The following is a 15647-nucleotide window of genomic DNA, read 5'->3' as shown; positions in this document are numbered from 1 at the left end:
TAAAAATTTTTATTAAAATTGTAACATTTTTTTGGATTGTTAAGTGATAAATAAATTCTTCAACCAAAAATTGGCAGGCACTAAAACTGGAATTTAAATTTTTAGTCCTAAAATCAGAAATAAAAAGTAAGGAAGGGCTAATTTCGGTGTAAAACGTCAACCAAAGGAACAGAATTTAGGGTAGTATATGGGAGTTGGGGTGGTATCGACCCGATTTTATCTATTAACTATTATCATGCAACATACTAAAAAAATGTTCCTTGGGTTTGGGTTTTATTAAGGTACCTTACATACAATGACCAATCACATGGAGTAAAGTCAGGCAGATGTTCGAAAATTCTGCTATTAGTTATTAGTTATATTGGGGCTATATCAAGTTTTCCTGCAATTTTGACTAGTTTAGGCACAAAGACACATTGTTATGAGTAAAACACGCTCTGTTATTTTTATTGAGATAACTCAAATATTTGCCGATATATGCAGTATAAAGTCACCTGGAAGTTCGAAAATCTTTAGATTAGGTATACATATGAGGGTTCAGGGAAGTATTGTCCCGATTCAACTCATTACTGATACACAGAGATACTGTTGCCAGGAAAGGATTCTCTCGAATATCAATTGTATATCCCATACTACATTGACCGATATTTTCGGTCAAAAGTCAACAATAGATACTGGAGTCTACATCCCCGTTATTTGGAGGCTTGAACAGCAACTGAGCAATTTTTGGGCATAAAGTGGAATACTTTAAAGGAATTAATAGTGCAAAATTTTATCCCATTACATTAATTAATTCTTGATCTGTGAAAGAATCAAATGGAATTTGAAATTGTGGAACATGTGTACCAAGTTACTTCAAGATATTGGGATTAGACATTTGAAAATTATTTTTAATTAAGATTTTCGAGTTTACAAAAAAATGGTTTGCAGTACTGTCAATAATTAATTATTTTTTTTTTTAATTTTGTATAAATTCATAAAGACATTATTTTTCCCAAAATTGTAGTAAATTTTTCTAATTTTTTTATTAATTTTAATAATTCAGTATTTTTAAAATTTTTGTACACACACAATCGTGTATATTTGCATATACATATAGTACATATGTGCATACATATGTATATATGTATATGTGTCTTAAAATATATATTATATTACAGAACAAAGTTTTTATATTTTTCGGTAATTTTGTTAATTAGTTTTAATTAAATTCTACTTTTTTATTTTATAAAAAAAATAATTGAAGTGAAAATAAATAAAATAAAAATCTTTAAATTTCTAATTCTACTTTAAAATTAATTAATATTTTTTAGTTTAATTAAAAATTTTTAAATTTATTAGGCTCAATACATTATATTTGTTGTTGCAAATTCAACATATTATTTAGCAACAAACTTATTGTACATTGTATAAAATTTTACTAATTAATTGTTATTAAATTAATCCTTTTTTAATCTAAAATATGTATATATTTTGAAAATTTTACTGATTGTTATGCAATATACATAAATTAATTAATTAAGTAAATATAATTTTTAATTCATTATTTTTTTTACACTCATTATATTTTTTAAATAGTTATTAATAAAATATTGTTAAAATTTTTATTTAATTTAAATTTTAATTAATTATAATGTATATTAATTTTTTGCAACCATAATTTTTATTCAATAAATAATACTTTTGTTTTATATGGTTTATATTTTTTTCAATTCAAATAATATTAATTTTAAACTTAATGTTTCTAATTGTATACACACACATACATATGTATTGATGAATTATGAATTAACTCAATATGATTTTTTTTTATTTATATTTTTTGTTTATTATCATAATTGGAACTCATTCGAAAATGCTGCATAATAATTTCAATACCTTACGCATCTTTACTATTTCAAAACTCTAATTTTCATAAACTAAAAATAACGCTTTGTCTTTCCTCTTATTTACTTTATGTACAATTTTTTGTTTATCCCACACAACAAAAAACATTGCCAAACAACATAACTCGAAGCTTCTGCACCGGCATTGTTTTGAAATCTCTCATATCACACACAGCAAGAAAGCATCCATAATTCGTCGATATTATCCATGTCACACCGACACCGACACACACACACACAAACATCTGCATACTTGCTGCACAATTATGGATTTGCGCAACACTACTCTGACAAAGGAAAGAAAAAGAAGAAGAAGCGAAAAAACCGAATTCGAAAAATCTAGACTTTTGCGATTTCCACACTTACGAATCACATAAAATTATGAAATCCCACTAAAAGGCCAAATTTCCGACACCGAATAGGTTGGCTAGTTAAATTTATTGGTTTTTTCGTAAATATACATATGTACATATATATGACTCTGTGCGTGTGTGTGTGAAACCAAAAACTAAATTGTATAAGAAATACGTACACCTCTACACCGCTAATCTGTTCATTAGGTTGTTGTTGTTGGAGATGTCTCGTTTGACTATCAGCAATTGGCAGCGCAGCCAACATTTCTGCTACATATGTACATACAAACATATGCAAGTATTAGTTTAGTTCAAGCTCACCGGTGTTATTGTGATTGTTGCTGTTGTTGTTGTGTTGGTGTGTCGCATTGATGTTTCATTGGCGGCAACGATGTTTGCGCTAGAAATCGCTCAGCTATGTTAATTATAAAAACACACAATCAAGCATGCGCACCAGCACACATGCTTTTGCACATTGTTTGTGGCGGGTTTACAAGGTTCGTTTGTTGTTGCTGTTGCCCATTAATTTTTTTTTCAGCGCTCCTTTGTTTGTTTATCAAGTTTTTGTATTCCTTTAAGTTTATGTTATTATTGTTCCTGTTGTTGTTGTTATTACTGTGGTTGTTGTTGTTTTAACTTTTTTTGCCAGTCAGCTTATACATATATGTATAATCTATTAAAAAGCCATTCATTCAAAAGTGTTCACACATTCAAATCTGTTCTCAATATATATTGTTGTTGTTGTTTAAAACCACCCTCTGAAAAAGCTGCGCAAATTCTACAAACACACACACACTCATAAGCATCAAAATTTTGCTTCGCAATCGTGCTTGTGGCTTTTTTGCTTTCTTTTTTCATTCACAAGCATCGTAATGTAGGAATGTATGTATGTGTGTGTGTATTTCATGAATCTCGCTTTCAATCTCGACTTATCCACTTAAACACTTGTAATTACATTGACGCTTTGACCCTTTTTGTTGAACAACAATTGTTGTCTTCACGCCCGCCAGCCTTTTTTGGACATCTTCGAGTGGCTGCGGTTGTGTGTTTGCTTGTGTGTGTATGTGCTTTTCTCTGCCGCTTCGCCTATAATTCATCTGGCATCTTGACCGTGAAATATAATTTTACCAAAACGAACGTGTTTCTATTTTATGCGCATCATTTGTTTATTTACTATTTTTATTTTATTTTTTTTTTTCTCTGCTTCTCTGTGTATTTTATTGTTTCTTGCAATGTTGTTGATTGCCCAATTTCTGCCACAGCGTTCATAAAAACTTAATTTCAATACATAAATTTTTGCATTGAAATTTGTACGTGAAATTTGGCGGTGACTTTGACCGCTTTTTGTGTTTCGAACATAATTTAGGATCATTATTTTCGTCTGTTGCAAATAAGACATCATCAATTACAACACACGTCAATGCATAACAAGCAATAATATAAGTATTTTTTCGAAAATATATTCCAAATTAAAATTCTAACTGCAATGTCAATTAAAAATTGGAAATAATTTTTATTTACCTATAAAAAATGGTTTAAATTATAATTTATTTTTAAATAAAAAAAAATGTACATTATCTCTTTTACATACGTATTTTCGTGATAAAGATCTGTTTTGTTAGCATATACAAATTTTTACAGTGATCTTTACGAAATAATCTAACTTCTGCTTTCCATCAATATGTCTATGTATTATAAATACCATGCTTACTCTTATAATAAAAATATACTGCGGTCACAGCGGAAATTTTTATAGCAATTAGTATTAGATTAGGTCGTTCCCACGACAGTCGGGTCTATGTGCCCGGAACGGACCCGGAGTTTTATCCGACCAAGCACTGTCAAATCGGCAGATCCCTGTCGCTACAACAACAGGTTAGGTTAGGTAAAGAGGTCGATCTTAACAGGATTCTCACTTAATAGATCATAAGACCCTTACAGTTTGAAAAACCCTCTGAGTCTATCCCAAATTTGTGGACGGCTCATGTCAGTTTAGGCCTTGTCTTCTTCTGGCTTGCCGAAAGTAAGACTACTAAGAAGTTTTGGTCTTAGTCGGAAGAATAAACTGCCTGGATGTTTTTACCTCACTCTCCTTCATACATATTAAACACTAAATAGCCTTCTAAAAAATGTTTAGCCTTACCGCATGAATGCTTATTCTGTTCAGTAAGAACCACTCCTATTGCGGCAAGATAAACTTTGCTAGGATCAGTATAAGTACAGTAAATCTCATGCGTTGTACTGTAGACCAAAAAGACCTCGCAGTTGCACAGGACTAGGCGTCGACCAGAGCCACGCTCACGTGAAGATGCAACTTGGACCCATTTCGAATTGATCGGGACTAGCCGGCTTTGCAGTGTATCACAGCAGTTGCCAGCCAAAAAACTATGTCCAGGCTCCCAAACGAGTCATGGTGAGGATAGACATTCCTTGACTTGCTTTGAGAGCACGCTACTGTCGGAGAGAATGCACAAATCTCTTGCACTTTGTAATAATAGTACTGTTTCGGCACGTTAAAAGCAGCCACTTATGCCTGAAAAACACTGTAGTTGTCCGGCAGAATAAAGCTAAGATTCAGGGAGAGCTCCTTTTAAAAAAACTAATTTCTTCCCATATAGATATCTATCGTCAGGTTATGGGCAGAGTAAAAGCCGGCACCAGTGGCCTCTGCGATACAATGATTCAAGAGTTTCGGAATGAAATTGAGGAAGGAGAGAATTTCGGTGTTCCCTGAGCTTTAGATCACACTTCGCAACAATACACCTACCGGCAATGTACACGGGTGATACATTTAAAATGATATTAATTGCAATTGTTGGTGTAGTCCGCAGTGCATCGAAGGTGCCATTGAGAGCCTTGGAGACGTTCAAGCTTCTTAGCAAGTGTAGCCTTTTCGAGCGTCCTCCACCAGACGAATACCCCGAGAATATATTTTCCTTGACGACGGTTTCGTAGAGCCAAAAGATCACCTTTGATAAGAGTCCCCACCTTTTCCCTATAGCTTTTCAACAGTCAACCGATTCCTTTCTTACTCTCTCTGCAATATTTGGCTAATTGATCAAAATTTTGCATTCTATGAGTTGTGTTCTGTATATGCCGATTTTCGTAATACTCTTCATCTCGAGTTCTGGGTTTTTTAATGATAATTCGGCACAGATGCAAAAGCGTTGCAACTATTTATAAAAATTATATAAATCTGACCAAACCATCGATTAAATTCAAAAATACTTAGATCTGAACTTCCATAACTCGATGTGCTCTATAATTCGAATCTCTTGAATTGGCAATAAAAGTCAAATTTCATATAAGTTTCCTTCCATAACTCGGAAGTTTTTTTGGTTTCAGTTAGCGAAGTCCAACTATGTATTATTTAAATAACTATAGTTATTCAGAAAGTTATACTATTTTAACGATATGTTATGTTGATTAATATAAAAATGGTAAAAATTGTTTGCTGTTGTCTAATGATTCACCTTTCTTTCTAGTTAAAAGAAAAATATATTTTTTGGAAATTTGATGTCTTCGTTTGATTTTGTTTACTTAAAGCCATTGAGGCTGGTAACAAAGAGGTGTCAAATTTCTACATATTTGCTTTCTAAGAATATGCTCTAAATTTCAACAAGGTGTTTACACAAATATATATATTGTATATATGTACATATGCATGTGGGAATCAGTGCTGGCCATAGTCTAACATACTATACAAGCCATGTTCAACTTTTGAATCCCCTTTTCTTTTTATGTGGGTGTTTCAAAACCACTTATGATTATTATAAATCTGCTGAGAATTAAAGGCATATGATGAAGCTGAATGAAATGCTAAACATCAGGATACTACAGCTTATTTATGTATGTATCTTTGTGGCCCTAAAGTGCGATAATAATTAGTTTGTTCAACTCCTAAGGGTTATTGGTCAGAAACGAATGGGTATGAAAAAGAGAAGCTAGAGGAAACGGTAAACGTTCAAATTAGAATCATTTAAAGAGCGACATATGTACATTTGAATTGGATTGAAGAACATCATTTTCTCGTTAGGAGAAATATGTATAGCTTTTTTGGGCAGAATACGTTTTATTTGTTTTTATTCAAAATAGTTCCCTTCAAGGTTGATACACTGATTATAGTAACCCTCTAACTTTTCGAAACCATTTTGGTAGTACAACTTATTCTTTGGCTCAAAATAGGCCACAATTTCGGCGATTACCTCTTCAGTCGACGAAAATTTTTGAGATCTGAGAACCGGTAATAGAGGGGGTCCAAATCTGGAGACCACCATATATGCGGAGGAAATTGGAAGCCAAATTTATGGATTTTTATAATCGTTTTCACTGTCGGAGCAATAGTTGCTGTTGGTGGTCCTTCTTTCTTCAAGGTAGTCAATAATTATTCCATGCTCATCCAAAAATACAGGTGCCATAACCTTGCATTTGTCTCAAGATCGATCACAAGAGTACCAGTGATCTCTTTGCCCTCAGTAAAGCTAGACTGCCCCTAGATGTGGGGCTTTGAACAGACTATTGTCCTATTGGCGTCCATGTTGTAAGGCTGGTAATCTTACCAGACGTTATCTGCAGAAGCTGTATGGAAGAAGATGAGGTGGAAATAACTCAACACTCCCTTCTTGATTGTTCCGCGTTTGGGATGTCATGACTTAAACACTTGGAAGCGCATAACTCCAGACATCCCACCGAACTGGCGGGAATGGAAATTAAACACCTGTGCAAATTTTTATTTGGTATTAAGCGTTTTGCTTCGTTCGAACACAGGAGTTCTTCTTTTCTATGGCTTCACAAAGGACTGCAATAGCAGTCCACGTGCGATCTCTCTAGATCAGCCATCTAACCTAACCTTCCAGCCGACCTTAACTCTTTTCCACGCTTTGGAGCGTGCTCATCGTGTGCTGCAGTCCACTCGCATGACTGTCGATTGGTCTTCGGGTTGAAATGATGCAGTCATTTTTCATCCATTATCACATATCGACGCAAAAACTCTGGTTTTTGTTTTTGTTATGTTTCTCCAATATTTCTAGAGTTATCGAAATCAAATCAGGCATGCGAAGTCAAATTGCTCTTCCCTCTCCATTCAATACAACTTAAGGCGAACACTTTGGTTTTAAAACAAAACTTTTTTTGTCTAGTTTTATGATCCAAAAAGCTCGCATTCATAACATTTAAACAGGAACCGACAACCGCCAGTTCACAAACCACTTTCATGCAGAAAACCTGCCGCATTGGAAGCTGACGTCTAATTTCGTACAAAAACAAATTCGCAGTGATCTTTTAGCAATGGTACGCAAATTCAGTAGAGCGTGTTCGATTGAGCAGCCACTAATGTAATGCATACATACATATTTATATAGTATACAGTTATATTCGCAAAGTACAAAGTCCAGTGGAACTATTTTTGCCACCACAATTGCTTTTATTGTATTTATTGTAATGCTTGCAATTTTACGCTGTCACTCTTACGGCCGTTTGCCCCTGTTGCTACTGTGGTTGCGGCATAACATTTCTCTAGCCGACGCTGAGGCATTGCGGCTCGTGAGTTCGCAGCGCAAAGCCGGCCGTTGGGTGAGCTTAGTTTCAATTGTTACTTTGATTGCTTGATTTCTTGGCATTTCTTTGGCTATTTGCTCTCTATTAGCTCGCCGTTTGTAGCTTTGAAGTGTCTACTCATTGACGCGCTGCGGCGAGCTGCGTTAGTTCGTTGGCTGCGCGTTTGTATTGTCGGCATTTTTGTGCCACTTTTATTCGCTCTGCGCGTGGTGTTACTTACCATTTTGCGTTTCGCTGAGTTGGTGATTGACTTACGCGCGCCAGCACACACAAACACGAATACATATGTATATATAAGTAAATATAGGCAGCAGAAGACTAGAAAGTGCAGCCAACTCCGCCATACACACACACACACACACAGATATACTGTTTACCACTACATATGTAGCGTGTGTAATGCCGATGAAATGCAAATTTGCTTTGCTTCCTATTTCCGCCTTTGCAGACGCTTGGCTTCAGCAGTTGACAGTTTGGTGCTCCTCAGCGCGGCGTTGGGCGACGCGCATGCGCAATTCATTTGCATACATTGCTTTATTGTAATTCATATAGAAGCTCAGTCTGTCAGCGCTTATAACGGTAACGCAGCTTTTCGTAATATCCAGTGACCGACAATGCACGTAGCCAAGCTCAGTCAGTCAGCCAGCCAAATAAAGGGAGCCAGGTCGGTCGATCGGTCGTTTGGTCTCGCGCCATAAAGCTACGCAATGAAAAATTTTGCTCGCGCAATACTTTTCGTGGCTTGCCGCTACTGCGCGCCACCAACACAGTCAATCACACAGCTATAGCTCGGCTGATCGTCTTTCATTCTCCGCATACCAAAGCGAACAGGTTGTTGAGAAGGTTCGAGTCGTTTTGATTTCTTTATGTATATCATTTATTAATATTTCAATTCGGGGTTGTTGCTGCTGAACGCTGTTGCTAATAATGACAGCAACAACACCAGCACGCACCAAAGAAAGCGAAAGCGGGTCAGCGCGCTTGTCTTATGTAGTACCTGATAAAGCTGCACTGATAGCGAGTAAACAGCTTTGCGCTCGCCTCTAGCTCATTAAACCAACTCTTGCTCTCCAAATTCCTGACTGTTTTTTATTACTTCTTTGTTTGTATATTTACTTCGCGCTCGTCAAGCTCGCTCTGGACCAGCTCCACTTTCAGCGCAATGGCCACGGCTCAAATGTTACATCAGCGTTGCCATTAACTCCAGTTTTGCAGTGGCTTTCTGTCCGTCGCAAGACGCCGCGGCTATGTCGCACCGTCACACCTGTTGTGCCTACAAGCATACTATACGTCTTGAAAGACTCGCCCGAATGTTACTTATTAGTCAGCAGCGATTCTTAGCATTCATCACCGATGTGTGTTCGTATGTGTGTGGACCGTTAGCTGGCCCCCAGCTAGGCAGACCATCGTCATCGTCTATTGCTCGCGCCACCAGCCATTGTGCCACCATAGTAGGCGTCATCTGTATTCTTTTTGATTGTTATCAGCATTTTTGTTGTTTGTGTGTGTTTTGTCATTTCTTTCTCGTTTCTCGATTCGCTTTCGCTGTCATTTACACTCGCCCATACGTACAGATACATACATACATACTTACATAAATTCGCAAAATGAAATCTCAACTGACTTTTGTTTACATTGTGGCCATCACTCGGCGCCGCAGTCTCTTTGCAATCGCTTTCGGGCGCGGACCTCGTCATCGCATTTCGTCGCCATTCGGTGCATTCCTTCGCAAAGCACACGCGCTGCAGTACGCCTTCTCAAGTATTTCTGGTATTTGGGGCAATTGCATTTATATCAACTATTGTTGTTGTTGTTGTTATTACGCATTTATTTTTGTATTTGTTGTTATATTTGTTACGTGTTTCTAGTTGTTGTATTTGTTACGGGTTTATTGTTGTTTTTATTACGCGGTTTTTTGTTGTATTTGTTAAGCGTTTGTTGCTGTTTTTCTATGCGTGCATAGTTGTTGTTATTACGCATAAATTGTTGTTGCTGCCGCCTTCACTGGCATTCATCTCGGTAAAATTGCTTGCATTTACATGCACCGACATGCATACACAGCACTTTGGCATTACTCACTTCGGCATTCGCACAATCGTCGTGGATTGTCATTACTTATCAGTGACTTGCTGTAAATATATGTACATACCGACATACATATGTATGTACATATAATTTTATATTTCTTGTGCTTTACTGTGTTAATAGCGAGTGACAATGCAATCATCGCTAATATGCAATGCAGCGATTTGTGGGCGAAAATGTGTTTGTGTGTTCATACTTATGCATTTGTATGACTCATATTATCAATAATTCGGTCGGCATTGCGGTTATTGCCATTTTCGCCAATTTTATCGCTTCTTATCAGTCAGTTTTGTTTCCTTTTTTTGTTGTTCCGCTTTATGTTTATCACTCGCTGTAATCGCGACATTTTTGGAGTGCCATTATTGTTCGCTATACAGTTTTAAAAAAGCTTACAAGTAATTCATCACTTCTTGGATTTGTATAAATTATATTATTTTGTGCACAGCTGTGTTTTGCTTAATTGAAAAATTGGGGAAAAATTGCATAATTGGAGAAAATAATCGTAATTATGATGAATATACAATTTTAAGAACAAAAGCTCAAGTATATGTAATTAATCAGAATCAATTTTAGGGATTGCACTAATTTTTTTAATTCATTTTTTAATATATTTTTTTTTTATTTCTTACAAATATCTTTTTAAATTTTGTTTTTATTTTTTTTACATTTTTGAAATATTTCGTTTTTAAAAATTACTTCTGTATTATTTTTTAATAGCAATTTATTTAATATATATTTTTTTTGTAACATTTTTTATTGTTAATATATTTTAATTGTATATGTAATTAATCAGAATCAATTTTAGGGAATGCACTAATCTTTTTAATTAATTTTTTAATATATTTTTTTTTTATTTCTTACAAATATTTTTAAAATTTTGTTTTTATTTTTTTTTATTTTGTTTTTATTTTTTTTACATTTTTGAAATATTTCGTTTTTAAAAATTACTTCTGTATTATTTTTTAATAGCAATTTATTTAATATATATTTTTTTTTGTAACATTTTTTATTGCTAGTATTTTTTACCTATTTTTGTTAATTAAATTTTTTTTTTAATATGCGGTTTTTCATTAGGTTTTGTTAAAAGGACGCAAGACCGAAATATGTGTGTACATGTTATAAAAATTTTTAAAATGACCAATAATTAAAAATACAGAAGTAAGTGTAATAAATAACAGCAAACGATAATACTTTTATTGTTTTTTATAGTTTGTGAAAATATATATACATATTTTTAAAATTTTTAACATGTTTTAATAATTTTTTTAAATTTTTTTAAATATTGTGCTTTTTTTTTTTATTTTTGGCTTTTGTTAATTAATTTTTTGTTTTAATATTTTTGTAATAATTACTTCTTATTGTTTTCTTTAATTATTACTTCTTTATTAATATTTTTAATAATCAATTTTTATGTACTATACTTTTATATATATTTTTCAATATTTTTTGATTTTAACATTTATCACTAATTTTTGTTAATTTTTTTGGAAACTACTTTTTTTCATCATTATTTTGGTTTTCTTTTTTTGTTTATTATTGTTTTGTTTTAATATTTTTTTTTATAATTAGGATTTTTAAGTTTTTTATAACTACTTTTTATTTAATTTTTGTAATATTTTTTGTTGTTTAATGCTTTTTTATGTTGTATTTTTGAGTGTTTTAAGTTTTGTTAATAAATTTTTTGTTTTATGTTTTTTAAATATTTAGTTTTTTATTTCTTTTATTATTTTTTTAATAACTATTTTTTATATATTTTTTGTTATATTTTTTATTGTTAAATAATTGCTTTCTACTTATTTTTAGTACATTTTCATATCTTTTTGCAATTTCAACCTTGACCTTATGCATAAAATATAACCTCAAACAACTACTCTCCTTTTGTGCTCTCCGTTTATCAAAACAATGACCTTTGGAATTGGGAACGCCGCCACATATTAGATAACAACATTTTTATCGTCTGCGATATGCAAAGTTTTCACACACAAACACACACAAGCAAGCGTTCTCTCAACTACAGACACATTCTTTTGTATCAGCAACAACCTGATGATCAAGAGCAAACACTAGCATCCATTTCCATTTCGCCTTATATGGCCCATTAAATCATATCATCTGACAAGTGACTGACTGACTAATAGAGCGACCAGCGGCGGAGAGCGTACGCCACACACGCACGCATGCTCCCACACACCCGCTTAGCGCTTAACTGGTTCACTAGCTCACGTTCCACAAAGCCATACTGCGCCAACGACGACGTGTGCAGCGTTGTTCACCGCATCAGCGTCGGCGCCATTTGACTAACTCTATCGAACTCACCGTTTCGACTACGCTTTCGCATGCTACTCTTTTATTGTGCTTCGCGGTCTATTCAAAATTCAGTCTGCAAGTTACCGTCTTGTGCTTTGGACGCGCGCCTCGTCTTCGCTTACTACAAATAACGCTGAAATCCCAACTTTACCTCGAAGAAAAGTGGCGCGTTTGTTATCTTTGCTGTCGTAAGTGTCGTCATCGGTTTTTTGTTTGTTGTTGTTACTATTGCTCTACCCGCGCGCTACGCACTCCGCATTTTCATCGCTCAGTTTAGTCACCGGCCAACATTTAGTTTGGTTTGATTTGGTTTAGTTTAATTTTGTGCCAACTGACTTGCTGGAGTGGGACGTGAGTGTCTGTGCGGTGTTGTTGTGTGTGGCATAGCAGCGCGTTGCGTGGCTCGCGTAATTATTGTGCAACAGTGTAGCGGCGGCGGCGGCGGCGACGGCGCTGCCACTAAACACCTGACACGCTTGAAATCATAAGCAGCAGACAAATATTTACGAGTGCAGAAGTTGGTTACGTTACAACGCGCGTAACGTGTTTTCCTTACTCACATGCGCGCTGTACAATGTGTGTGTGTGTGCGTGTTGCTTTACCCGGTGACTTACTGCAGATTCGCTGTGTAGTGTATATGTGTAGATGCGGTATTAAATAAATAAGAAAATATCTGGAATTTCTTGCTGAAGTCTCCTGTATTGTGTTCACTAAATATTTATATATGGTTGTCGAGTAGTTTGTTTATTTACTTGGAGGTGATTCTGAAAATATGTGACATAATTGTGTTTTTTGTGAAGCTGTGTGTTCATTGCACTAGAGTTGTGATTTCGCTTTTACTAAAAGAAAAATATTTACTAAAAGGAAAAAAATAGTTGCCTGAGACGCATATTAGTACTAAAAACTACAGTAATGTTTGACTTTGAAAATTTTTGAGGTTAAAACTGAGGTCAACACAAGTTCAAAGTGCATGTAACTTCACTTATTTCGGGGAATTGCATTATAAATACATATACATATATGCATATACATATGTATATTTACTTTGAGCATTCTTCTCTCTTTGGTATGCATTGTCCTGTATTGATCCGAAGTTACTCATACGACACGTTGACCGTTTTTTTTTCCTTTTTATCAATTAATTGGGAAATATAAATTTTTAAATAAACAATAAATAATTAAAATTAAAACAATATACATATATAAAAGTTAAAATATTGACATTGGAAAAATATAAAAAATGTATTGCAACAAATTATGTTTTTTTAGTTTTTATCAGTTAATTGGAAAATATACATTTTTTAGATAAACAATAAATAATTAAAATTTTAAATATATGTGCATATACATATAAATAAATAAAATAAATATACAAAAATTAAAAAAAAAATGTTATATATACATACATATATTATTAAAATATTTTGTAAGGAAAGTAGTTTTGTGTGAAAAAAGTGTGTATGTATTTATCACTTAATTAGAAAATATAAATTTTTTAAATAATAAAAAATTTAAATAATATATGAAGAAATAATGTTACTGAGAAAATATAAAAAAGATAATACATATTTTTCAGTTCTCATCAATTGGAAAAAGTTTTTTTTGTGTGAAAAAACTGAAAAAGTTTATTGCAACTAATTATGTTTTATTGTTTTTATCAGTTATTTGGGAATATAAATAAAAAAAAAATTAAATAAAAAATATATGTATATAAACAAAAAATTAAAACAAATTAAAACAAATAAAAAAAATATATATGTAATAAATAAATAATTATATTGAAAAAATTTAAATAATTATAATAAATAATTTTCTTGGTGTCTATCAATTAATTGGGGAATCAATTGGTGTGTGTGAAATAATTAAAAAATAATAATTGCGGCAAATTATTAACGTTTTTGGTTTCTATCACTTAATTAAAATATATATTAATAAAAAAATAAAAGATATATTTATGAGTTCATTTAAATTAATATTCAAATACAAATAAAAAATATATATAAATAATTATATTGAACAAAAATACAAATTTACAATAAACATTTTTAGTGTTGAGTTTAGCAATTGTGTGTGTGAAAAAATTAACAAAAAAACAGCAAATTATTTATATTTTTCCAGTTTTTAACAGTTGTATATTTTTAAAATATAAAGTATTATTATAAAAACTTAAATGAATAACAGTTAATGAAAAAATAATAAAATAAATAAATATATATATAAAATAAAAAATATTTGGTGTTTTAGTTTTCAAGATAAATTTTTTTGTGTTTTGGAAAAGTTTAAATCGTAAGAGGTAAAAAAAATAATAAATAACTGTTTATTAAGTTTTTTAATACACTTTATTATCGGTTATATAATTTTTTTATTTAATAAAAATAATAATAATAAAAAAATTAAATGTATAACGATAATGAAAAATAAAATTATTTTTTATTTTATTTTTTTTTTATATTAAATAAAATTATTTTTTATTGTATTATTTTTTTTCATTATCGTTATTCATTTAATTTTCATCAAACATTTTTTTTTTGCATTTTGGAAAAGCTTAAATAGCAAAAAGTAAAAAAGAAAATTATAAATAACTGTTTATTTTTATTTTTTTGTTCTGATCATACAAGTTTCTATGGATAGCTATTATTATTGTCAAACTGTCAAACTGTTACTATATACATATGTTAATAAATGGTTTGAATGACAACTTGGCCGCCTTCCTTCCCGACGCCGACTTATTATAATGGGTTGTCAAAAAAGTCTTGCGGTATTTTTATGGTTTTTTTTATTTTTTTTATTGAAATTGAAATGAATTTTTGATGACTCATGCCCAGCTCCTGACCGATGCTACGGCTGCTACTATACCGGTCTCTTTCGACCAATTCAGCGATTTTATCGCAATTTTCGACGGCAGACCTTCCGGAGCGTGGCGCATCTTCGACCACCTCTACACCAGAACGAAAACGTTGAAACCATCGTTGTGCGGTGGAAATGGAAACTGTATCGGGTCCATAAACTGCACAAATTTTATTGGCGGCTTGAGATGCATTTTTGCCTTTATCGTAGTAGTACTGTAAAATATGCCGTATTTTCTCTTTATTTTGCTCCATGTTTGCGACGCTATAACTCACGAACGACAATCAATCAAACACGTGTTAGCGCGTGAAATGAGCTTTCCAGAAAGGTATAGCATGACCCGATGCGACGAATAAAACTAGAACTACGCGCTTTCAGCGCCTACTAGCGAAAATACCGCAAGACTTTTTTGACAACCTATTATATTATACATATGTATATGTGTATATTTGTATAAATTTAATATATTAAATATATCCAGCGAAGATTTGCTCTTCTAACTGCTGATTAACAAGTTATTAAATACAAAAAACTGCTAAAAAATAATAAATAAGATATAATATTAAAATAAAAAAATTGAAAAAAATACCAATTTATTCATATAAAAGGCAAT

At 32.6% G+C, this 15647-nt stretch overlaps 1 protein-coding gene across 2 annotated transcripts in view; it reads left to right on the top strand.

Annotated features, from left to right (window-relative positions):
- LOC120782731 (elongation of very long chain fatty acids protein) overlaps window positions 1–15647 on the top strand; it is a 48229-nt gene that overhangs the window by 11196 nt on the left and 21386 nt on the right. Inside the window, exon 1 of one of the 2 annotated variants that reach the window (XM_040115163.1) lies at window positions 12284–12375. The exons of the other annotated variant lie outside the window; for it this stretch is intronic. The gene's annotated coding sequence lies outside the window, so the exon portion shown is untranslated. Of the gene's footprint in view, window positions 1–12283; window positions 12376–15647 lie in introns of those variants that run through there. 2 annotated transcript variants of the gene reach the window in all.

Source organism: Bactrocera tryoni, chromosome 1, assembly GCF_016617805.1.
Source record: "Bactrocera tryoni isolate S06 chromosome 1, CSIRO_BtryS06_freeze2, whole genome shotgun sequence".
Lineage (NCBI taxonomy): Eukaryota > Metazoa > Arthropoda > Insecta > Diptera > Tephritidae > Bactrocera > Bactrocera tryoni.
The sequence above is the reverse complement of the archived record's forward strand: the minus strand, read 5'-3'. Positions and strand labels throughout refer to the sequence as shown.